Raw genomic sequence first — 26,441 nt, 5'->3', positions numbered from 1 at the left:
TATCTAATGGTTCAAATGGCCCTGAGCACTATGGGACTTAACATCTTAGGTCATCAGTCCCGTGGAACTTAGAACTACTTAAACCTAACTAACCTTAGGACACCACACACATCCATGCACGAGGCAGGATTCGAACCTGCGACCGTAGCAGTCTCGCGGTTCCGGACTGAAGCCCCCAGAACAGCACGGCCACAGCGGAATCCAGAAGCCATATCATTTACATAAATAAGGAACAGGAGGGGCCCCAGCACTGATCTCTGGGGCACCCCCCATTTGACAGTACCCCACTCAGACCCCACATCACAGCCATTATCAACATTGTGAATAATGACCTTTTGCTGTCTGTTGCTAAAGTAAGAGATGAACCAATTGTGCGATACTCCCCGTATTCCGTAATGGTCCAACTTCTCGAGCAATATTTTGTGATCAACACAATCAAATGCCTTATTTAAATCAAATAATACGCCAAGCGTTGGAAACCTTTTGTTTAACCCATCCAGTACCTCACCAAGAAAAGAGAATATAGCATTTTTCAGTTGTTAAACGACTTCTAAAGCCGAACTGCACATTTGACAGCCAATCGCGTGGTACAAAATAATCAATTATCCTAACATACATAGCCTTTTCAATAACTTTTGAAAACACTGATGGCGCAGAAATAGGTCTAACATTATCTATATTATCCCTTTCTCCTTTTTTATAAAACTGCTTTACTACTCAGTAGTTTAATTGCTCAGGAAACCGATCATTCCTAAAGGAAAAATTACAAATATGGCTACATACAGGGCTGACATGTGCAGCACATTACTTTAATATTCTGCTAGACACTCCATCATAACTACGAGAGTCCTTAGTCTTCAGTGGTTTAAATATTGACTCAATCTCCCTCTTATCTGTATCACGGAGGAGTATTTCAGACATCAATCTCGTAAAGGCATTTGCCAATAAAGTTACCTGATACCCTGTAGAAACTAAATATTTATTTAATTCACCAGCAGAAATAAACCATCCAGCATTCTCCTGAATACATTTCGGAAAATCACGAAAGCTGCCCCAGTCAGATATACTAATGAGTACTATTTTTCTCAGAATAGTTCTCGTACTTTCCAGTGCCATTTTGTAGACCAAGATTACAATACCCCAATCCAATAGATCTCAGGTGCTCATATATGAAAAGCATTGTCTTACATTCCGTCCTTTTTCGTGAACTACATTAGCTTGCGTGTTTTAATTACAGGAAAGTACTCATTTATGGACGGTATTGTGTCATAACCCTTTTATTTCTGTGAATTAAGTCGTCAGAACGAACGTAATTGGACCTAAATTTCCAAAAAGATCAAATTCAATATTGTTGAGGTGAGCGTTTCATTTTCTCCTGTTGTTGAAAAATCGTGCAACAAGTTACACTCATGGACAACTCCCGGTGCTTTGACCACTGCATCATATCACTTCTTAATATGGGAACCTAGCCATGTTTTATATAGGCACAACTGCCACATGTTTTAACTGCCTGATTCATCAATTCCTTCAGTATCAACGTCTGATATATTTGCTACCAAATTTGTCACACTTAGATCAACAACGTTTACGAGACACTAAATTACTACATTCTAAATTACTTTGGCCCTTCCTACCTCTCCCGCCCCCCCCCCCCCCCTTTTGCTAAAGTATTTATGAGAAGACTTTTTTCTGTTGCAAGTATTCCGTTATGGAATAATCTGTCCCATAACATTGTAGAAGACAGTAATTTCGCCGATTCCAATAATAAAGTACTTGTAATTGAGTACCTCTTCAAAAAATGATAACCTCCCCTTCTTCCCATCCAGATACGCCATAATTTGAAGAAAACTGTCTAGGACTCTCCTGTGTGTGCAAACTAGTGCACCTTATTAGCACTTGCTGTGGTTCATGCAGCGAAGGACACAGATGTACTCTATTTACAATTAGCCTGGTTCACTAAAGCTGATGCTGTGTTGAAATAGAGGCGGTTCGTATCCAGCATTCCTCTCAAGCGTATGCCTATTCACGAAACCCTTTCACAGGCACTAAAAAATTCATAAGAACATTCCAGATCAAAATGAGAGTACAGAAAAATGCTGCTACTGCTCGTGTGGCATGAGAGCAATGTACAAGCTACCTCACTGGACTGTTTAATTATTAGAACCCTGAGAAATGAATTCAGATTATTCGGTACGCTAGGAAATCATATATTGACGATAACAGTACCTCTACTTGACGGAAGAATTGATTCTCTTCGCCATAATGATCAACATCTTCTTTTCTTCTTCTTCTGCCATTACTACTACCACAAATTAGTTTTAATCACTGGACTGTAGATGTGTTTCTGACATAATCACACATGGAGCTTCAGCCACATATAGTTCTCTTAGTTGTTATATATGGAGTGTCCGATGGCTGTACTTTCTCATTACGCTTTTTTGTGTAAATTTCTTGAATATGTTACAAAAATTATTTTACAGCTTACTGTACTTCTTCCTGAATATCTTTTATACACTCTCTTCCAGTACTTAAATTCATAGAGAATTTAATATTCAAATAACCTAAAACAATGAATGGAAAAGTCTTTGAACTTAGGAGCCGCAGTGCTGTGAGGTACTTGCTGTCAAATATTCGAAGGGCTGTAGTTTAGTTTGTATGTCGTCAAACCATAAAACAAATTTGAGGCAGTTCATTACATATTTAATTTCAGTGACGTAGTGTGATTCATGACATTTAAAATTAATGTAGAAACATGTTTTAAATTAAAAAAGAAATATGTTCTGAAATTTTCACAGACGGGATTCAGCTTATTGCCTGAAAGTTTTTTTCTGAGCTTTGAAGAGTATATTATCAGTTGGTAAGTTAGTAATGAGTATTTGAAATTTCTTTCATATTCTCTTGCAAATGGCATTCAAATTAACCAGAGCAGTTTTCAGAACATGATATGCTTCAAACAGCTGACAAGATACCACAAATATCTTTGTGGCTCTCTCCAGTATAACTTGTGTTAGAGGAACGTTCCACTTACTAGCGTAGTCAGCTCTACAAATCTTTGTTTCCCACTGGTGCAAATCATTCTACTGTCAAGCCTGACTTTTGCTTAGTCATAGTAATGAGACATGACAGCAAAAAGGAACTTTACTCTGTAATGAGCACAACACAAAGAGATCTTCACATGAAGTAATTAACAAACGTAACGGCAGCTATTTGTATTAATCATATCTGACAACCAAAACCAATTTCTTAATTTAAAACAATGGTTTCGTATTCAGTAATACATCACAGGCTAATTTACGCTACGCCGCTTAGATGAGCAGCTCTCTTAAACTTGACAGAAACAATTTATCATCAAATTCGAATTACTCACGCACTGCAATAGAACAGACTCTCACTGGGAGTTCGATTTAATCACGTTGTCGCGTACTCTGTTCTCTAATGTCCTGTAATGACACAGTAGAAGTTCAGTATCGTTGTATTGGATTTTCAGCTGTTTATGTGACCATGTGATACCTCACGTCATGTACAGCTTCTCTGTAAAGTTATTCGCATCATCGTAGTGCTTGGTAAATGGGACCATAACACTCCCGAAGGGTTGCAACCGAAGCGTATTTATGTACCAGAACTACAGTAAATTTAAGTGTTTAAAGAAAATATTGAATTCATGTTTTATAATAAATCACTGGATAACTTACGCTACACAGCAGCTCAGTCAAACGTACCAGAAACAACTCACCAAAAATCCTAACTATAATAATCATTACTGCGTTAAATTAGGGTGCTTTCAATACATCGTTAGTTATATTCTGTCGAAAGATCCTTTCAAATCTTATTCAACCAATCAGACCTATGTATACGTATTGAACAGGAGCATTCTATGCCATGTAGAGAGTAACACTTTGAAAAATAAATTTATTGCAGTTACATTGGAAAAAAGAAAAAAAAACGATTGTTGCTTAACATTTCCGCGGCGATGAGCTCATTAGACGTACAGCGTAAGCTTAGAACCTAGGAAGGATGACGAAGAGTATTGACCACGTCCTGTTCAAATAAATCATGTCAGCATTTGACGTAAGTGATTTGTGGAATGCATGGCAAATTGGATGAACGGATTCGGATTGAATGACCACGTTTTGTATAATACTCAAGAGTCTTACAATCAAGCCACTTCGCCTGAGTAAATGCGTTGCACAAACAACACTGTCTGCATGTCTACAGGCAGAAAAAACAAATGGATTATCATTTATGATCCACTTACTTCTCGTTCTCACTCCTAGTCTCTCTCTCTCTCTCTCTCTCTCTCTATCTATCTATCTATCTATCTATCTCTCTCTCTCTCTCTCTCTCTCTCTCTCTCACACACACACACACACACAAAGAGAGAGAGAGAGAGAGAGAGAGAGAGAGAGAGAGAGAGAGAGGAGGAGGAGGAGGAGGAGGAGCGGGGGCGGGGGGGGGGGGGGATACGCAACTATGAACCCGTACGCGTACGGTGACTAAGTCAGGTGAATACTGGGATCATTCCGTCGAACAGCCTGGCACCTGCTTTGTTCTTTGTGTCCACCAGCCTAGCCAGGCATACTTATTCTCCGTCTCTGTCAATTGTATGTTGTAGTGCGCTGAAACACAGCGGGGGAGTGGAAGCCGCATTTTCCAACAGCTGAGAGAAAAAACGTTGTGAGGTGTCATTGCAACGTTTATAAGTGAGAAGAAACAGAATATGCAAGTAGATACTTAACAAACTCAAATTTCGAATGTTTATTATTACACTCCTGGAAATGGAAAAAAGAACACATTGACACCGGTGTGTCAGACCCACCATACTTGCTCCGGACACTGCGAGAGGGCTTTACAAGCAATGATCACACGCACGGCACAGCGGACACGCCAGGAACCGCGGGGTTGGCCGTCGAATGGCGCTAGCTGCGCAGCAGTTGTGCACCGCCGCCGTCAGTGTCAGCCAGTTTGCCGTGCCATACGGAGCTCCATCGCAGTCTTTAACACTGGTAGCATGCCGCGACAGCGTGGACGTGAACCGTATGTGCAGTTGACGGACTTTGAGCGAGGGCGTATAGTGGGCATGCGGGAGGCCGGGTGGACGTACCGCCGAATTGCTCAACACGTGGGGCGTGAGGTCTCCACAGTACATCGATGTTGTCGCCAGTGGTCGGCGGAAGGTGCACGTGCCCGTCGACCTGGGACCGGACCGCAGCGACGCACGGATGCACGCCAAGACCGTAGGATCCTACGCAGTGCCGTAGGGGACCGCACCGTCACTTCCCAGCAAATTAGGGTCACTGTTGCTCCTGGGGTATCGGCGAGGACCATTCGCAACCGTCTCCATGAAGCTGGGCTACGGTCCCGCAACCGTTAGGCCGTCTTCCGCTCACGCCCCAACATCGTGCAGCCCGCCTCCAGTGGTGTCGCAACAGGCGTGAATGGAGGGACGAAAGGAGACGTGTCGTCTTCAGCGATGAGAGTCGCTTCTGCCTTGGTGCCAATGATGGTCGTATGCGTGTTTGGCACCGTGCAGGTGAGCGCCACAATCAGGACTGCATACGACCGAGGCACACAGGGCCAACGCCCGACATCATGGTGTGGGGAGCGATCTCCTACACTGGCCGTACACCTCTGGTGATCGTCGAGGGGACACTGAATAGTGCACGGTACATCCAAACCGTCATCGAACCCATCGTTCTACCATTCCTAGACCGGCAAGGGAACTTGCTGTTCCAACAGGACAATGCACGTCCGCATGTATCCCGTGCCACCCAACGTGCTCTAGAAGGTGTAAGTCAACTACCCTGGCCAGCAAGATCTCCGGATCTGTCCCCCATTGAGCATGTTTGGGACTGGATGAAGCGTCGTCTCACGCGGTCTGCACGTCCAGCACGAACGCTGGTCCAACTGAGGCGCCAGGTGGAAAAGGCATGGCAAGCCGTTCCACAGGAGTACATCCAGCATCTCTACGATCGTCTCCATGGGAGAAAAGCAGCCTGCATTGCTGCGAAAGGTGGATATACACTGTACTAGTGCCGACATTGTGCATGCTCTGTTGCCTGTGTCTATGTGCCTGTGGTTTTGTCAGTGTGATCATGTGATGTATCTGACCTCAGGAATGTGTCAATAAAGTTTCCCCTTCCTGGGACAATGAATTCACGGTGTTCTTATTTCAATTTCCAGGAGTGTATTTTACCTTTGCACGTACTTTATACGAGTACTGTGTAAGCCTATACAGTCAAATTTAAAGAGAAATTAGCTAGCAGGATGACGAAAAGCGACCGAATCACATCCCTTAATCTACGGAAATTTTGTTGTTGTGGTCTTCAAGCCGAGGAATCACAGATATCCTCCGTGGTGGTTACACCTAATGCAGATACATCTGTCTCGTTGAGACACGCTGGCCACGCCAGTTCGAAGCGGTCTGAGGTTCATGGGAAGATTGGCATTTTTAGTAATGTGTAAGCCTATAGGTCTTTCATATAAAGTAGTTGTTCCTGTGAACCTGTAACGAAGGGAGTTCAGTAAGTGAAGAAGACGACGTTAGCCGGGTTACCTTCCGAAAAGAGACAGTTCACGGCATGTTGGTAGAAGAGAAACTGCAGCTTTCAACACGACTAGGGCGACAAGACAGAAAATAACGTTTCAGAATCTTTCCCCCCTTTTCTGCTGTTTTTCTAATTTTGGGTTTCAGTTACTGTGTAACAAAAGAAATAGTTTAAATGGCTCTGAGCACTATTGAACGTAACTGCTGAGGTCATCAGTCCCCTAGAACTGAGAACTACTTAAACCTAACTAACCTAATGACGTCACACACATCCATGCCCGAGACAGGATACGAAACTGCGACCGTAGCGGTCGCGCGGTTCCAGATGTAGCACCAAGAACCGCTCGGCCACCCCGGCCAGCCTATGGTGTAACACCAGTCTAGCAAAATAATATTATTCATAATCGTCTCTCTTTAGCTTACGCGTCTCTACACAGTCACTTCTGTTAAGTTTGTCATAGACAGTGACTCAAACGACAATTAATATCCCTGAATAGAGCGTGACATGTGATATCGTCATTTTGTTTTCATAGATAGCTGATTGTTTACATTTTAATCTATCCTTGTAATATGAGTCAGTTATGAAAGTGAAATTTTCATTATGCAGCGGAGTGTGCGCTGACATGAAACTTCCTGGCACACTAAAACTGTGCCGGACCGAGACTCGAGCTCTGGACCTTCGCTTTCACGACCCGTCCTCACAGTTCTAATTCCGCCAGTACCTCATCTGCTACCTTCGAAACTTCACAGGACCTCTCCTGCGAAACTTGCAGAACTAGCACTCACGAAAGAAAGGATATTGCCGAGACATGGCTTAGTCACAACCTGGGGAATGTTTCCAAAATGAAATTTTCACTCTGCAAGGGAGTTTATACTGATATGAAACTTTTTAGCAAATTTAATCTGTGTATCGGACCGACAATCGAACAAGAAAAAGGCAAAGATCCCAAGTTCGAGTCTCGGCCTGGCACACAGTTTTAATCTGCCAGAAAGTTTCATGACATTAAATACTGAAAATTAGTTTCCCTGCAAATAATACAATATTATATATTCTTGTGCAGTATTTACCCAATTGATAATTTGGATTTACCTTCGAACATATTAAAGGGTACGAGGAAAAAATGTGACTGATTTGTGCCAGTAGTACAGTTTTCGCTTCGCTTCGCTAGACAAAGTTCACTTATCGCTAAAGAAAATTTAACTCTGTCTTCATAACTGTTATTTATCAGTAGTTTCGCATTGGGTAGCAGTGCAGTTCACACATTGAACATGGTCATCAAATTATAGCACGGAACTAGTACAAGCCTATTTAGTTTCTCATAATCTATGTTTTTGGAAAGCCTGCAGCTTTGTTAGTCATGATTTAAATAATAAAAAACCACAAAAGATGCTTAATTATTCTTGTTAACACAACACGCTTTGGAAATTTACTCTAGTTGTACGTAAACTTTTTTTTTTGTGGAATCTTGATGTGTGATTTTTTGCCTCTCTACTGTATTTTTTGTGAAGTTTGGGTGTGAGATTTTCTGCCGTCTTGCACATTAAAAGTGGCAGAACATTACACATACAAACATCACGAGAAGTATTTACGGAAACAAAAGCACTTGAAAATGAGAAATTCTCGAAATGCGATGTGCTAAGCACGAACAAATAAATATAAGTAACTGGTACAGTTTTTCATTATTTAAATCAACTAGTATAAGAGTTCTTTGATTAAAGCATGATGTGAAACAGAGATTGCCGTGTATGAGATGCACTAACCAGCCAGAATATTATGACCAGCGACCTACTATCGATATAAACCCGTCCAGGCGATAGCAGCGTCAATTGGCGAGCAACGACTGCCAGTCAGACACAGGCACCCTGCATGTAGTATCAGTGAGCCTGCAGTAGAATGGGGAAGGCATGACATCTGTCTGAGTTTGACTGAAGTCTCGTGAAGACTGGGTGTTGTGTGACGTCCTTAGGTTAGTTAGGTTTAAGTAGTTCTAAGCTCTAGAGGACTAATGACCATAGATGTTAAGTCCCATAGTGCTCAGAGCCATTTGAACCATTTGACTGAAGTCAGATTGTAATGGCGCGGAGGCTCTGCACGAGCATTTCCCAAACTGCTCGACTTGTATGTTCGAGGGTTGCTGTGGTTATTGTTTTCAACACGTGGCGAAACTAATGTGAAACTACCTCCTGACGTTGTAGGATTTGTCAGCCACACCACTTTACAGATATCGGACATCGTAGGCCGGCAAACACGGGGAAAACAGGAGAGGCGAAGGACTATGACGGAACTAACATCAGACCTTGATGTTGAGCAGAGTACAAGTGTTTCTGAATCCACAGTGCACGAACAATCTTGACGATGGACCACCACAGCCTACGGCTCATGCAAGTGAGAATGTTAAAACACCACGACATAGGCTACTACGACTGGACACTGACGCAATGGCAGAGCGTTGCTTGGTCTGATGAATCCCGATACCTTGTTCATCATACAGATGGGAGGGCGCGAATCCGTCGTCTTCCAGGAGGACGGCTCCTTGAAACGTGTACTGCAGGGCAGACAACCTGGCGGTGGGTCCATTACGCTCTGGCTAACATTCAAGTGCGCATCAATAGGTCAAGTGGATGGAGCTCGCGCAAGGCACCATAAGGGCCCAGGAGTATCGCACACTGCTTGCAGACAACGTACACCCCCCTTCATGAAGATCATGTTTCACGACGACAGCGAACATTTTTCATCAAAATAATGCTCCATGCCGTAAGGCCAGGGGTGTGATGGAGTGGTTCGAGGAACAGAGTGGCGATTTCCATTTGATGTGCTGGCACCCAACTCGCCAAATACGAACCCGATCGAACTCGCCTGGAATGTGATTGAACGTGGCGTCAGAGCTCATCATCCGCCTCCCGGAATTTACGGGTGTTAGGCGACCTGTGTTTGCAAATCTAGTGCTAACTTCCTCCAGCGACCTACCTAGACTCCATTGCTTCCACGCCAGGACACGTCGCCGCTGTTATCCTCGGCAAAGGTGGACACAGCGGCTATTAGGTAGGTGGTCATAATGTTCTGGCTAATCAGTGTCTAGTACCGTTTCTGTTTTTTGTAATTGTTATGTTTCAAATATTTAAGACTGCTTCTTGTCGTTTGGTTTGTGATGATTTCCCGCAGCCTTGAGAGTTTTTGTTTCGTACTGAATTTGTACTTCGTCGGTTTCTTTATAGACTGTTGCAAAGCATCAGTGGGACATTTCATTCCTCAGAAACATTTTCCTGGCGTCTGTTGAAATGTACAATAAGTCATAGGAACGACCTGTATTGTTCTAGTACCGTGGGCCCACTAATGGGCGCTCCAACTTTCGTGGTTGGCGGTAGGTGCTAGGGGTTTTAAAAACGTTTTCGTTAGGTTTTCATAAAATTTTGTCATAAAGTATTTCGTAGGTAATTACTGTTGTATGCTTTAACTTGCAGTAATTCTGCTTTATGAGTTTTATAAAAGTAAAGTTACTTCTCTGTTTTATAAAGTACCATTACTCGTGGGCGGTTAGGAAATTTATCTACTAACAGATGAAAAGTTTATATTAGGTTAGAAAGGTGGACTACCGCTGTTGTACAATGGACCAAAGTACGTGAAAAAGTGAAGAAAATCTGCAACACTTAATGTATCGACACCAGTGTGCCGCGACAAGAAATTTCTGACACGGTTCGCAAGTAAGGAAGGACACAAAACAGAGTATTCTATATTGTTCAGATCACTAATCCGTCCTTAAGATTAGTTATTGATCACTTGGAGATTTTTTATTGACTGTACAGGCGGTTTCTGATTGACAAAAGAGTAGGCGTCTACTCATCGTGTGAAAACTCAGTCCGCATCCGGGACATAGGAATTTGTACACCACAGTGCTTCACTAGTTAGAAGTGGTAACCCGTGCTATCCTGGACGTTCTACCTCACCTACCCAGCCAGTTACGGGAGCATATACAGTTTAATGTGGACTCTATCACACGTTGCAGGTAAGGTATTTTGGCCTACAAAACCAACATAAGCTACAGTGAATGTGTCCCGTGCGACGTTTTCAATATCCTCTCTGAAACTGAGATTTATCAGGATCCGGGAAATGACCAGGAAGGACTAGACCTCTTTAACTAACATAATTAACTCTGAACAATAACAACATTTATTTTTGTATATTTTCCTGGATAACAGGTCTCTTTTGAAAAACAGGTAGATAAATTGAAGTTCATTTGCCGTTACTAGCGTTGAAAATGGTGATTAAGATAGCCATTAAATTACAATAATAACATCAGACAAATTCAAGGAATGAGACCTTAACAATATTGGCCCCTTTTAAGGTTTTTAAATTGAACAGTTTTAACTAAACCTACCAATTAAATAACTGAAACAGTTTTAGATAATTTTTTTCAAGTGAATTTAAGTTCGATACATTAGGCGGAGCCCCAAACGATAAACATAAAGAAAGATAGCATAGGGATTACCCAAAGGTTTACACAAAAATTTACAATAGAACTTAGAACAAGAATATAATATGTATTAAACATTAAAGAGAAAATTTTTTCTTGGCCGACAGCAAAATTTCGTTCAGTGAAAGTCAGATAGCATAAGATACTTAATTTGAGCACAGGCAGGCAAGATGCGCAACTGTAAACAAATAGCAAGCCGCGCTAGAAAATGTACGAGAACGGTGTACACAGTGATGTTCTAAAATCCTGTTGAATATCGACGTTAACGATGTGGGCCTGTAACTTAGTGGATTACTCCTACTACCTTTCTTGAATATTGGTGTGACATGTGCAGCCTTCCAGTCTCTGGGTACGGATCTTTCGTCGAGCGAACGGTTGTGTATGATTGTTAAGTATGGAGCCAATGCATCAGCATACTCCGAAAGGAACCTAATTGGTATACAGTCTGGACCAGAATACTTAATATTATGAAGTGATTTGAGTTGTTTCACTTCTCCGAGGATATTTGCTTCTACGTTGCTCTGTTGACAGCTGTTCTCGATTCGAATTCTGGAATATTTACTTCGTCTTCTTTTGTGAAGGCATTTCGGAAGGCTGTGTTTAGTAACACTGCTTTGGAAGCACTGTCTTCGATAGTATCTCGATTGCTATCGCACAGAGAAGGCATTGATTGTTTCTTGCCGTTAACATACTTCACATACGACCAGAATAACCTTGGGTTTTCTGCCAGGTTTCTAGACAAAGTTTCGTTGTGGAACCTGTTGGAAGCATCTCACATGGAAGTCCGCGCTAAATTTCTAGCTTCTGTAAAAGATCGACGATCTTGGGGATTTTGCGTCTGTTTGAATTTTGCGTGTTTGTTTCGTTGTTTCTGCAACAATGTTCTAACTCATTTTGTGGACCAAGGAGGATCAGCTCCGTCGTTTGTTAATAGCAGCCGATACTATTTCTCTGAATTCAAGCCACATCTGGTCTACACTTATATTATTAATTTGGAATGAGTGGAGATTGTCTCTCAGGAGGACGTCAAGTGAATTTTTATCTGATTTTTTGAATGGGTATATTTTTCGCTTATTTTTGGAGGATTTGGAGATTACAATATTCAATCTCGCCGCGACAACCCTGTATTCACTAATCCCTGTATCGGTTTTGATGCTCGTCACCTAGCACAGTACCATTACAGACAGTTAAGTTGGCTCGACGCTGTAGACATGTGCGCGTCGATGTTCAACGTCCTCTCCAGCGGGCTCCATTGATACCACGCGTTACGCTAAGCTGGGTCCTGTTTCTACAAACCATGAAGGCCCCCTACGGAACTGGGCCCTTGAATGTTAGCGCCGGTGTGACATGAGGCCAAAATGTGGTGTTTCCAGACTCGGCACGGTTTAACGTGTCCTACAGTGACGGTCACGTTCTAGTCAGAGAGTAGTTGACGATTTGGAGAAAGCAACACGATGACTGGCAGTGTTCAACGCTATAGCTGTTCAATGCTCAATCTCAAAGACCCATTTAATACAACAATGTCCAACCACATTTGCCTCGGAACGTGTAAACCTTCTTCGAAGAGCGCTGGGCACTTCTGTGTCCCTGGTACAAGTTTTCGAGCAACATGCACCTCATCAATCGGATTTGGAATATGGTTGGGCAGTAACTTGTACATCATGGTCCTCCGAGGACGCCTGCCGTTGTTTTCTGAACTCATATACCCTGTCCAGTTATATTAAGGTGACCATTTTGAATAATCGCCTTTTGCAGCCTGTGTCGCTGGCAAGACGTGCAGAAAGACGGTCAATGTGGTTCTGAAAGGTACCGACAGGAATGCCAATTCCAGTGTCGTGATTAGCTGCTCTACATTTCTCGTCTGAGGATCCACAGCACGGACAGTCCGATCTAGGCAGTCCCACAGATTCTCGATCGGGTTTCAATTCGGGGAGCCTGGTGGCCTGGGAAATACCATCAACTCGTTCTTCTGCTCTTCGAAACATACACGTGCACTGCGAGCCGTGTGACACGTTGCATCGTCCTGCTGGTAGATGCCATTATGTCGAGGGAAAAAATAAAAACTGCTTGTATGAACGGACAGGGTCCCTAATGATAGAGGCATACTGGTTTTGATCCATTTTGCCTTCCGGAAAGACAGGATCATGCAGGGAATTCCACGTTAACATTCCACCGACCATAACGCTCCCTCTTCCAGCCTGGACGCTTCCAAAGATTCTTTCAGGGTCTTTGGTTTCAGTGCTATCGGGCATGAAACGTGAGTCATGTGAAAATCCTACATGTCACCAGTCACTGGTTGTCCAGTAGCGGTATTGGTGTGCAAATTCCAGCCTTCATCGCAGCAGTCAGCATGGGTGCATGACCCAGGCGCGATTGGAGAGGCGTGCATGCAGCAACGTTCGTTGAACGGTCGTTAGGGAGACATTGTTGGTAGCCCCTTCGTCCATTTAGGTGGTCAGTTGCTCAACAGTTGCACGTCTATTCGTACGTACACATTTTTGTACCGTCTTTCACCTTTGTCGTTTATGGCCCGTGGTGCAATACAGTGCCTCGGGGCACTGCTTTAACCACGGCGGTACGCGGACGGTTTACAAACTTAGCCGTTTCGGAAATGCATCCAATCTTGGCCAGAAAGGCAATGGTCATGTCCTTTTCGACATCAGACACGTCGCTCCGTTTCCGCAATACGACAACGATTGTACTGTTCTACGTTTCCGAACGACACTCTTTATTTACTATTCACAGCGAATGCTCCCACCTGTCGTCTGTGCGTGGCAATTGCACATTGGCGTGGAATATAGGCGGTCGTAGTATAAATGTGAGTGGACGGTGTACAATCGTGTGGAGAGACAAATAACCAAACCTTCATAAATTCTATTCTTCCCTTTAGAGCAACCGATTGCAGCACCTGTGGCCGTTACTCTATACTGAATTCTTATAGACATCATGTACAGTTCTGTAATCCTGATCATTTATATACCTCCTACCGTCAACGGACATGATTTTAGTCAGTTTCTTAAAAAACCGCATCGGTTGCTTTGGAGTACTGTAAATGTTTCAGAACTGGTACTAGGATTTCTTGTAATTATCCACCACAGATGTAACTCTCGGCATTGAAACTGTGTGTATGTCCCTGTCGGTTGTATGGAATTAGCGCAGTAAGATAGACTGACATGGAGATGGAATGGCCGTAAGGAGATACCCTGTTTAGAAATGCCCATGGCGACACCGTTAATGGTGCTGCTCAGTTTTTTCGTGCATCAATGTGGACTGTAGAACGTTTCCACAGGGAATTAATTATTCCTCGCAGGCGTATCAAACAGCGACAGAACGATAGACGGCCGTTCCCGGTGGCCGCGCGGTTCTAGGCGCTTCAGTCCTGCTACGGTGGCAGGTTCGAATCCTACCTCGGGCATGGATGGATGTGTGTGATGTCCTTAGGTTAGTTAGGGTAAGTAGTTCTGAGTTCTAGGGGACTGATGACCTCAGAAGTCCCATAGTGCTCAGAGCCGTTTGAACCATTTGAACAATGGGCGTAAAAAGATCTTGACTTACAACGACCGGAAACGAATGTCACATATTGTCAGTGATATTCGATTTCAAACCTGTCAGTAATTGCTGCTGTCAGCAAATGCAGGTCTCTGTTAACCAGAGTTCGAGAAAATTTTGCGAAGGAAACTGCATGCAATGTGTAGTTGGAGTGGATACCTAGCAAAGGGCCATTGTTTACAGTATGACATTAAGCTGCACGTCTTCAGTGGGCTTATAACTTAAACTGCACATTAAGTCATTGGAGGCGTTTACTTCTGCGCGGCGAGTCGCGAATATTAATCTGTTTCTCCATGAGATACAAGTCGTCGAGTACACCAGCGGTCCAGTGAGTCCCTTACTCTGTGTGGAGAGTGTATTTCATGCCTAAGATGCCTATAGGGGTATTTCACCCCGGCTTGAAACTATTCTTTTTTTGAGAGTCCTCAGTCTTGGTCTGAAAATAACCGCCTTGACTTCCTCTCCTGCGCCAACCTCTTCGTCTCAGCGTAGCTCCTGTATCTAACGGTCACAATTATTTGTTGGACGCATTCCAATCTCTAGCTTGCCCTGTTGTTTTTACCCTCTACATCTCCCTCTAGTAACAAAGCTGTCATTTCTTATGTCCTAACACGGGTCTCATCATCTTGTCCCTCCTTCGCGTCATTTTTCCTAGATGTTCCTTTCGTAGCCGGTTGTGCGGAGAGATTCGTCATTTCCGCTAACAGGGCATCCAATTTTCAACATCCCTCTTTAGCAAATGTCTCACATTCGATTCTCTTCCCGTCCGACTTTACCACAGTGCGTGATCGACTTCTATACAACGCTGTTCATCAAATCTGGATTCTCAGATGTTTCTTTCTCTAATTAAGGCCGTTTTTATACGACTTTTTTTTACTCCACTGATCTCCTTTTTTGGTACTCCTTGCTGCGTCCATCATTGAGGGTGTAACGTTCTTTTAATAAGTAATGAGAAGATTTTACGATTACGTTGATTGAATGTCTGATTTATGGAATGAGTACTGAACTCGATTTGTCGTGTTGCTTGTAAGTGCGAGTGGTGTTCTTACTTTGTTTTATTGTTAGCAAGACTTTACGATCGACCGGGCAATGCAACTCCAATAAAGAAATATAATCACTGCAAAATACATTCAGCCCCTTAAGCACTGAATCCTAAGGCCCTGTTCAAAACTAATGACTTTGGTCCCTGTGCACATAGCAAATAAATTAAACTGTCTTACCTCTAAAGCAGCAACGGAGTAACGCGATATATTCTGGTCGCTCATAAAAAGATCTAAATGTGCTAACCACATGCACATCGATGTGCAATGCCGGCTGTAATACTTTGAAATTCACCTGAAATTCTTTTGGCTGATTTAAGAAACTCCAAATTCTTTTAAAAATATATGACCGGGACTGGGAGGTGGTAATGGTTATGGTGAATTACTAAAACTCAGTTTTTTTAGCAATATTATATTGCAAGTTACTTTTGTCTTACCAAAAAAATCCGACAATTGATGTTACGTTAGTCACAAACGATTCACAAACAGTGAGATTTAAACAGCAAGTATTATCTAACTTCATTAATCCAATGTAATTGCATATCCTCAAATTACATCTAGCTCTGTTAACAAAATTGAAAGCATTACAAAAATGAAATATCTAACCAACCTTTTTATCAAAACCGTTTACTTACATTCTGGTGTTACTCAACAATTACAAATTACCAACCAACGCATCCATAGTAACGCGCCGGCAAAAACAGAAATCATAATTATTGGACATCTTTACCTTATTTGCATGAAGATTTGTGCTTCCATGATCACCAATATTGATATACCTACATTAATCTAAGTCTTGGCTTCACACAGGACACCCCATAAGCTGCCTACTCCATCGTCTTTCCCTCACAGACAGCTAACTAGAACTGTCCGCCAAGCGCTCTCTTTCCCCAACGCTAGCAGTATTTCTGAATCTGCGATATAAAATCTGCCGAAGACATACATCGTTTATAAAATCATACTCTGGCGCAAATACAGATGTGCCCCAGTATACTCCTTTCAAAGTTTAAGTGAACATTAACGAGGAGATTTGCCTGATCATTCTTGGTGAACCTGTGCTCCCCTCTCTGCTACATCTTCGGTGTGTGCACTCACTTCTTCCAAGAGGACAACAGCCGTGTTCATGGGACTGTATGCACACGTTCTGGTATTAACGAACAGGTGCCTAAGGCACCTCCCGTGACCCGCTAAATCGCCCGACTTTAATCCCATAGCAGAAGTCTGAGATTCGCGGGATGAATCCACCCTGCGACTGGATCCGGCCAGCAGAACAAATTCTTCCGAGAGAACAAGGTGCTCCAGCCGTTACGAATTTTCGGATATTTCCACCGAAATTCAACTCACATCGTGTTTGTAAATCATGATGCAGGCCGGTGAAGGCTGTGCTCACCCCCCCCCCCCCCCCCCCCCCCCCACATGTGCAATGGGACTTTCCCGCCGCTGGGTTTTAACAAGAAAGAGAAACAGCATTCCAGAATGAACGCGAAGATAAGGAATGTGTACTTATTTTCATGCAGAGCCTGGGGGAAACAGATCACTTAACTTTTACGGGGTGAGTAGAGCAGTAGTTTTGCTTCTGAATCAGTATTGAGGACACACACACGTTATTTACTTTTACTGCCTACATATGTGCTATACATTGATAGATCGCAAACGTTGACAGTGGGCGGCAAATTACCGACCACTAGCAAAAAGTGCCGATTTGAACGATGGCAGCAGGAGCGGCAACTTAGTGAGAAAACCAGTTATCTCTTGTCGGTTCACGCATAAAGTACTGTACCACTTGCTTCTCAGTTTCGTGCAAGTGTTTCCAGAAAATGTGTGACATTAAAATGAGACAGGATACTGTACGTCGTAAGTTATAGCAGAAATGGACGGAGGATTTTTGCTCACCATGTTCAAAGATAAACCTGTTCGTTGTATACTGAATTGCTATGTGAGGTAGCAAGAAACTTTTCTGTGAGACACGTTGTTGAAAAACAGCTTACAATGCAACTGCAGAAAATTATAATACACTCCTGAAATTGAAATAAGAACACCGTGAATTCAATGTCCCAGGAAGGGGAAACTTTATTGACACATTCCTGGGGTCAGATACATCACATGATCACACTGACAGAACCACAGGCACACAGACACAGGCAACAGAGCATGCACAATGTCGGCACTACTACAGTGTATATCCACCTTTCGCAGCAATGCAGGCTGCTATTCTCCCATGGAGACGATCGTAGAGATGCTGGATGTAGTCCTGTGGAACGGCTTGCCATGCCATTTCCACCTGGCGCCTCAGCTGGACCAGCGTTCGTGCTGGACGTGCAGACCGCGTGAGACGACGCTTCATCCAGTCCCAAACATGCTCAATGGGGGACAGATCCGGAGATCTTGCTGGACAGGGTAGTTGACTTACACCTTCTAGAGCACATTGGGTGGCATGGGACAGATGCGGACGTGCATTGTCCTGTTGGAACAGCAAGTTCCCTTGTCGGTCTAGGAATGGTAGAACGATGGGTTCGATGACGGTTTGGATGTACCGTGCACTATTCAGTGTCCCCTCGACGATCACCAGAGGTGTACGGCCAGTGTAGGAGATCGCTCCCCACACCATGATGCTGGGTGTTGGCCCTGTGTGCCTCGGTCGTGTGCAGTCCTGATTGTGACGCTCACCTGCACGGCGCCAAACACGCATACGACCATCATTGGCACCAAGGCAGAAGCCACTCTCATCGCTGAAGACGACACGTCTCCATTCGTCCCTCCATTCACGCCTGTCGCGACACCACTGGAGGCGGGCTGCACGATGTTGGGGCGTGAGCGGAAGACGGCCTAACGGTGTGCGGGACCGTAGCCCAGCTTCATGGAGACGGTTGCGAATGGTCCTCGCCGATACCCCAGGAGCAACAGTGTCCCTAATTTGCTGGGAAGTGGCGGTGCGGTCCCCTACGGCACTGCGTAGGATCCTACGGTCTTGGCGTGCATCCGTGCGTCGCTGCGGTCCGGTCCCAGGTCGACGGGCACGTGCACCTTCCGCCAACCACTGGCGACAACATCGATGTACTGTGGAGACCTCACGCCCCACGTGTTGAGCAATACGGCGGTACGTCCACCCGGCTTCCCGCATGCCCACTATACGCCCTCGCTCAAAGTTCGTCAACTGCACATACGGTTCACGGCCACGCTGTCGCGGCATGCTACCAGTGTTCAAGACTGCGATGGAGCTCCGTATGGCACGGCAAACTGGCTGACACTGACGGCGGCGGTGCACAAATGCTGCGCAGCTAGCGCCATTCGACGGCCAACACCGCGGTTCATGATGTGTCCGCTGTGCCGTGCGTGTGATCATTGCTTGTACAGCCCTCTCGCAGTGTCCGGAGCAAGTATGGTGGGTCTGACACACCGGTGTCAATGTGTTCTTTTTTCCATTTCCAGGAGTGTATTAATTTTTCTTCGGCAAGCAACAGCGAATGCATGTGAAATCGAGGTCACAGTGCGATAATTAGGTCAAATCTAATTTCATAAGAAGTATAAAGGTTGGCAAATCATTAAAGCCTTTTTCTAAATGCGAATTCTTATAAGGGTGCCTATTAGCATTTCAGATGTACTATAATCCGATAAAAAAGAGTACAAACAAATAAATTTATCGGGACGAATAATTGTTCTGTGAATTGGTTTAATGGCCAATGGCATTAAAGGAAGTTTGTGTGATTGTGCTGCTAAATTCCGAGCACTTGCAATCACTTTGGATGAGTGTGGTGATTTTCAGACACAGCTCAATTACTGACTTTTTCATGGTGTAGACGTCGTGTTAAAGAAAAATAAGAATTATTACCATTACAGCCATTGAAAAGAAACACTACTGGTGAAGTTGTTTTTAAAGAAGCGAAAAAAAAATCATCAAAACGTCCAACCAGCAGGGAATTAACCTGCTGGAGTTTGTTCTGATGGAGCATCTGCGATGATGGCTCCACAAAAAGATTTTATTCCGTATTAACTATAAAATCTGGTGAATTAAATATTGAGAAAGCAAATTTAACAATTCTTCATTTCATTATTTACCAACAAAATTTGTGTGCGGCCCCCGAGCTTAATCCTCGCAATACCACGGGGAAGTGGGAGGAGGTTACTTCATGCCCACCTTTTGAAAGTATCGTCGTCTAGTGAGTTACTATATATTTTGAAATTTGGAAGAAACTGTTGTTTTTTAAGAACTTATTCTACCAGCTTCCATAAATGTTTTAAATGTTTTAATTACACTGAACCAAAATATTTAAGTATTAGTATTAGACGTCACTTTCCAGAGAGTATGTCATATTCAGTACTGTCAGATTTGGGAACTTGTTTACGCACCAGTACCTCATTAAAAAGTATGTTGTGAGTGAAAGTCAACTACAGTTAACGAGTTCTTTTTTTGTTTCTTTTTTACGATAGGCAAAAGTACTTCCTAGTCGGTAGTATAAGTTATAGACAACGCGTTGGTAGTGCTGAGAGTGTTGTAAAAATACTTTCAGGTTCTGGGTCCTACGTACACATCTAAAATGCATATTATTAATGTAGGTCCATAACTGTTAACGAATTTGGCTCTGTTCAGTTTATTTACGGTGAGAATAAGATCCCTCCTCCCCCCCCCCTTCTCACCGCCACACGATGGTAATGCGCGCTATGGAAAATGCGTTAGGATTGCTAGAGTTAAGTAGGTATGTGAATTAGGCCCACAGACCACCAATGGCTACCCCATACTTGCTCTACGGGAAGTATCTTCAGCCTGACGCAGAATATCTGAAGAAATATTAGCACTCACGTTGCTGCTAAATTGAGGTCATTTTCAAGGCGCGAGGCAATATTACACAGTATTAGCGTGACACCTCGAAAGGTTGACTAACATTTTGACCAGGTTCTTTACGTGGAATGAAGCTCATCTGCCACTCAAGTTTTGAGTGCCATCTCTTTCGAGGACACTGGAATAATTATCTACATAGTGAAATTAAATGCTAAACACTGAACTGAGATTGACTCTGTTAACCTTACCCAAAGAAGAATTTCTCTGGAAACCGCCATTTATCATCTCAGCGGTTTTTTATGCCGCCCACCACGGGTTCCTCTCCTATGCCAAGATTTTCATCTCGGAGTAACTTAGCACTTGCAACTTACGTCCTCAGTTGTTTGCTGGTTGTGTTCCAATCTCTTGTGTTCCAATCTCTTGCCTTCCTCTACAACCCCTATCCTCTACAGCTCCCTCTAACACCCAGGAAGTTATTCCCCGATGTCTTAACATTTGTACTGTCATTCTGTCCCTACTTCTTCTCTGTGTTTTCCATACATTTCTTTCCTCGTCGATTCTGTAAAGAACCTCCTCATTCCTTACGTTATTGGTCCACCTAGCTTTCAACATTCTTCTGTAGCACTACATGTCAAATGCTTCGAATGTCTTCAGTTCCTATTTTCCCACAATCTACCCTTCACTACTATGGAATACTGTGCTTCAAACTTACATGTTCAGAAACGTCTTCCTCGAGTTATCGGATATGTTTGATACTAGTAGACTTCTCTCGCTAGGAATTCCCTTTCAGCCAGTGATAGTCTGATTTTTATGCCCTCCTTTCTCCACCCGTCACAGGTTACTTTGCTGTGTTAATGTCGACTACTTTGTAATCACCAATTATGTCAAGTTTCTCGCTATTCTCATTTCGCTACTTCTCGTTATTTGCGTCTTTCTTCAATTACTCTCAGTCCATATTCTATACTCATTGGACTGTTCATTCCATTCAAATCATCCTCTAATTCTTTCACTGAGGATAGCGTACATCAGCGAATTTTATTACTGATATCCTTCCACCCTGGGTGTTAATCAGACTATTGAAACTCTCTTTTACTTCCATCATTACCCCTTCTATGTGTGGATTGAAAAGTAAGGGCGAAAGATAATATCCCTGCCTTAAATCCTTTTCAATCCGAGCACTTCATTCTTGGTGTTCCAGGCTTAATGCACATTGTTTTTTTTTTTCCCTGTACGTATTGTACATTACCCGTCTTTCACTATAGCTTACCCCTATTTTTCTCAGAACTTCGAACATCTTTACACGTTTTTGTATTATGTAACTCTTTTTCTAGGTCACTAATTCCTATCAACCGGTATTTATTTTTCTTTAGTCTTGTTTCCATTATCTACTACAGCGTCAGGAGTGCTTCTCTGGTACTTTTACGTTTCCTAAAACCCACTTAACAAATTCTCAGATTTCTTTTTCATTCTTCTGCCTATTAATTTGGTCAGCGTTTTGGATGCAGAGCTATTTAGATGATTATGCGTTAATTCTCGCACTTGCCAGCTCTTTCTGTCTCCGGAATTGTGTGGATTTCATATTTCGAAAAGTCTGATGGTTTATCACCGGTGCCTTATGTTCTACACGCCAAAGAGAACAGTGGTTTTGTGGCCAATTCTTCCAACGTTTTTAAAAATTGTGAAGGAATTTTTTCTGTCTCTTCTGCCTTGTTCTATCTTAGGTCATCCAAAGCTCCTTTAAATTTTGTTTCTAACACTGGCTCCCGTATCGCTTGCACATCGACTTCTGTTCCATAACTGCACCAGCCAATCTTTCCTTTCATAGATGCCTTCAGTGTACTCTTTCCACCTATCCACTCTCTCCTCTGCATTTAATAGTTGGAACTGCCATTGCACACTTAATGCTAACATTCTTATCTTTGCGTGACTTTTCTATATGCGAGTCAGTCCTTCCGACAATCATTTCGTTTTCGATTCCTTCACATTTTTCATGCAGTCATTTCTCCTGAGCTTCCCTGTGCCTCTTATTTGTTCCATTCTTAAATATTTCTGTTTTCTTGTATTTCCCTGAGCATTTTTATACTTCCTACTTTTGTCGATCAACTTAAGTATCTATTCTGTCACCCATGTTTTCTTGGCAATTATCTTCCTTATACCTAAGTTTCCAGTTTCTGTGAGTGCCCTTTTTAGAGATGTCGATTCTTCTTCAACTGAACTGTCTACTGAGCTATTCACAATCGTAGTATCTGTAACCCCAGAGAAGTTCAAGCGTAACTTTTCTTTCCTCGGTACATAAGTATCCCAATTCTTTGCGACCTGATTCCTCGCTAGTCTCTTAAACCTCAGCCTACTCTTCATCATTACTAAACTGTGATCTGGGTCTACATGCGATGTCAAAAGCTAAGCGTGTAATGAAAGATACGTCGAATTGCCGCACTGCTTCGGCTGCGTGTGGCGGTGCGCACAGGTGTGGAGTACGGTGCCCGGTGTCCGATACACACTGGCGCGAGGTAGATGCCCCAGCGCTGCAGAGAGCCGCAGAACGGTCTCATTACGCAGCCGGATGGGCGCGCAAGAACGGCTTCCTGGGCCCCGGGCTGGCGACATTAATAACACGCTACCCGGCCACAAAACGCATTACCGGTTTTTATTCGAATTAAAATGGAGCTCTCGGTGGCAAAAAAGCGGTGAGAAGCGCTCCGTCGGCGAGAGAAACCCGGGCACCTGGAATACCCGCGCGTCGAAATGAGAACGAAATGAACGTAATTACCCGTGCGCCGTGATTGCAGACAGCCGCTATCATTGATTCGACAACGGTCGCCGAACTGGATCCACCGCGGAGAGGTACCTGCCCGTCACTGAAAAAGAAATAGGAACGAAAATGAACGGCAAAGTGGAGCTCCCGCGAGACGCTACAGTCAGTAAAAGGGCTCCGACGTCGTCAAAAAGTTTCTTCTGCAATTTCCACTACGAGGCACTAACGATCACGTGATCTCGTCGTTCGTCCTACATGCTGCACGAAAGAGAGGAGGCAACTCTATCTCTTGGTTTCATTCTGTTGACGCCTTTTCAGTGTCAGCGATTTGTTATTGACAAATAGTTTTTAGTAAATATTCCAGTACATTCTATCTCACGATAACAAGCGAAATAGTCGTTTATGGGAACTCTATAAACAGCTTGACGTAGGCGAGAAGCGCAGCATAATCTTCTCTGGAAGAGGAGTCAACGATTAGTCACATATAACCTAGTAATCCATTAACGTACGCGTTACGGAGAATGCAACTGAAGGGACATACCACCAGTTTTGAATAAATTGTGTTTTCTATTCTGTTAGATGATGGTATGCGAAGAGGGCTTTTACATACTAAAATGGTGATCTCCAATGACGGCTGATGTAGCTGCTATGAAGGCCGGTAGATAGTTTGAGGTAACTGCTACGATTCGTTCGAGCTAAATGAGGTAAGTGCAGAATGCGTTGTGCGAGTTGGCTATAACTGACATAGATATTATACATTTCCTCTTTCTCCTTTCGCCGCGCGGGATTATCCGAGCGGTCCAAGGCGCTGTAGTCACGGGCTGTGGGGCTGGTCCGGCGGAGATCCGAGTGCTCCCTCGGGCATGGGTTTGTGTGTTTGTCCGTAGAGTAATTTAGGTTAAGTACTGTGTAAGCTTAGTGACTGATGACCTTAGCAGTTAAGTCCCATAAGATTTTACACACATCTGAACATTTTCTCCTTCCGTTTTCTAGCCTGTCTATTAGGTCTCTTTATTGGCAGTACAACTATACGAATAGCTTTGCTAAAGTGAATAATAGATAAAATGGTAACTCCTTAAGAGCTCATTTAGTGAAGAAATGCGAGAAAGCATTTTTTTCTGATGATACAGTGAACACCGTAGCTACAGATCGCAATAAGCAACCATTTAATTTTTCTCATATGACTGGCAATTACGTTGTGTACTTTCAACAAGTAGCTGTTGTGATCATAAACACAATTGAGATTAATGTACATTTTACTCCATGGATTGAAATAAACACTTCTTCCGTAATGCGGATAACAGAAGACATTTGGTAAAAAAGAGATACGGAAAGTTATACGATTGTTGGAAAAGGGTGCCAAAGAAATGATTTCAAAATGATCAGATTCAGTGAGGTCACAACTGCAAAAGCACAGTCTTCAGGGAGACCTCAAAATATGATGGAATTCCTAAACGTAGTGCAAAAACAGTTTTACATTGAATTGTGCTAAGAGTGAACAGTAGAATGATTATTAGAGGTAGAAATATTACGAACCTTGTTTGATGGACTTAGACTGTTTACCATTTCAGTGCAAATTTATTTAGAAATGTCATTCTTAATGCCTTATTTTTGGATCGTGCCGAGCAATAACTTGCTTTCCTAAAGTCAACCAGCAAGTGCTAACGTGGAGTTAATGCATATTTATATGCACATTATTTGCATAAAATTTATTGCGAGTGATCTAGAAAGTACATTTTGTTACTTAGCTCTTTTAATATGATAACCCTTCAATTGGTCATGCAAAGTGAAATGAAAATTGTGGAAGAGATAGACTTCTGATAATAATGCGTATTTTCGCTGCACCCCTCTCCTAATGCTGAGATAGTTGTCGCGTTGGCAAAAATCCATATTCCGGAAGAAACGGGGCTCAAACCCCGACCAGATATTATTTTTTCATCGTTTTCCTACGGCTACTTTGGAGGAATGTCAGGATAGGTTCACAAAAATTTCAGTCTAACTTCCTACGTCGCTCTTCATTCTAAGCTTGTGCAACATTTCTAATACTCTCGACTGTTTAGAGACACTGAATGCCGGCTTTACTTCCTTTTTGTCTACAGTCGCGATCCGAGTTAATTCTTTGAATGATGATGCTATGACAAAGTTACATTTTCAACTTTTTCTGAGGAAGCAGCACAGTAGTATATTTTTATAACCACCATTTTACAGCATAGTATTATTGTTTCCCACAGAGACGTTAGGGTACCTTCTGGTCGTACTGCGTCTTTAGGAGGTGACACTACCTCTAACAACCTGAGATGCGCGCTATCTGTACAGCGTGTGATAGTTTCTGTAATTAGCTGTGATACTGTATGCTGCTTGTTTTTGCAGTGTAGTAATCCTAGAAAGATTCCCTTAGGCACGGGGCAATATTTATGTACTCACCGCTATTATTTAGAGATATGACTCGGGGTATATTACATACTATGTTTCCTTTTCTGGCTAAGATTTTTTTCATAACTTTAAAACCATTGATCATGTTTTATTTGCAGCTTGCATTACTTTTCTTTTGTGTTCTTATTTCTTCTTCACTTTTGTAGCTTATAGGTTTGATTTCTGTTGTGAAGTATTTCAAGTTCAAAAGACGGTGGAAGAATTGAAAAGTCTTTGATCGACATTCCATCTGATCCTGAATTCATATGCGACAAGTAACAATGGTATCGATTGCGAAATGAAAACTTGTCACGTGTAGTGAGACACATCAGAATTAATCTGCAGTTACGAACAGGAAATGGAAGCAACAATGTCAAGAAACTGTAACGACATAATTTTTCTTACTTCATATGAACAGATTCGGTTAGGCAGTTTAAAGGAGAGTCGGAGTCATGTCCTTATTAAACAGATACATATAACCCAAAACCGACTTTTGTATTTCAGCAGATATTTCCAACGATCTAGTTGATCTGACAGTACACTTGTAATCCTAAACATCATGTCAATGCTCGTATCGATTGATCTATCTATCTTACGGGCCAGTAATTCTCTTACTTCGCGAACTTCACAGAAACTCTCATTGATACATCGCTGGATTAGCGCTGCTGAAGAAAGGATACACAAGAGAAATGGTTTAGTCACAGACTTGAAGATCGTCCCTGGAATGAATCTTTCACTCAACAGCAGAGTGTGCGTTGTTCTGAAAAATCTTTAGTTGCATGGTACTCGAAAATCTTTTGCTCTAATAACTGGGAAATGAATGTCTGCAGTAAACAATACTCCGTCGATGAGAATAAATCAGCCTGAAGAGACTGTTAGTCCAGTACACTTC

The sequence above is a fragment of the Schistocerca gregaria genome, chromosome 3, assembly GCF_023897955.1.
Source record: "Schistocerca gregaria isolate iqSchGreg1 chromosome 3, iqSchGreg1.2, whole genome shotgun sequence".
NCBI classification, from domain to species: Eukaryota; Metazoa; Arthropoda; class Insecta; order Orthoptera; family Acrididae; genus Schistocerca; species Schistocerca gregaria.
The sequence above is the reverse complement of the archived record's forward strand: the minus strand, read 5'-3'. Positions refer to the sequence as shown.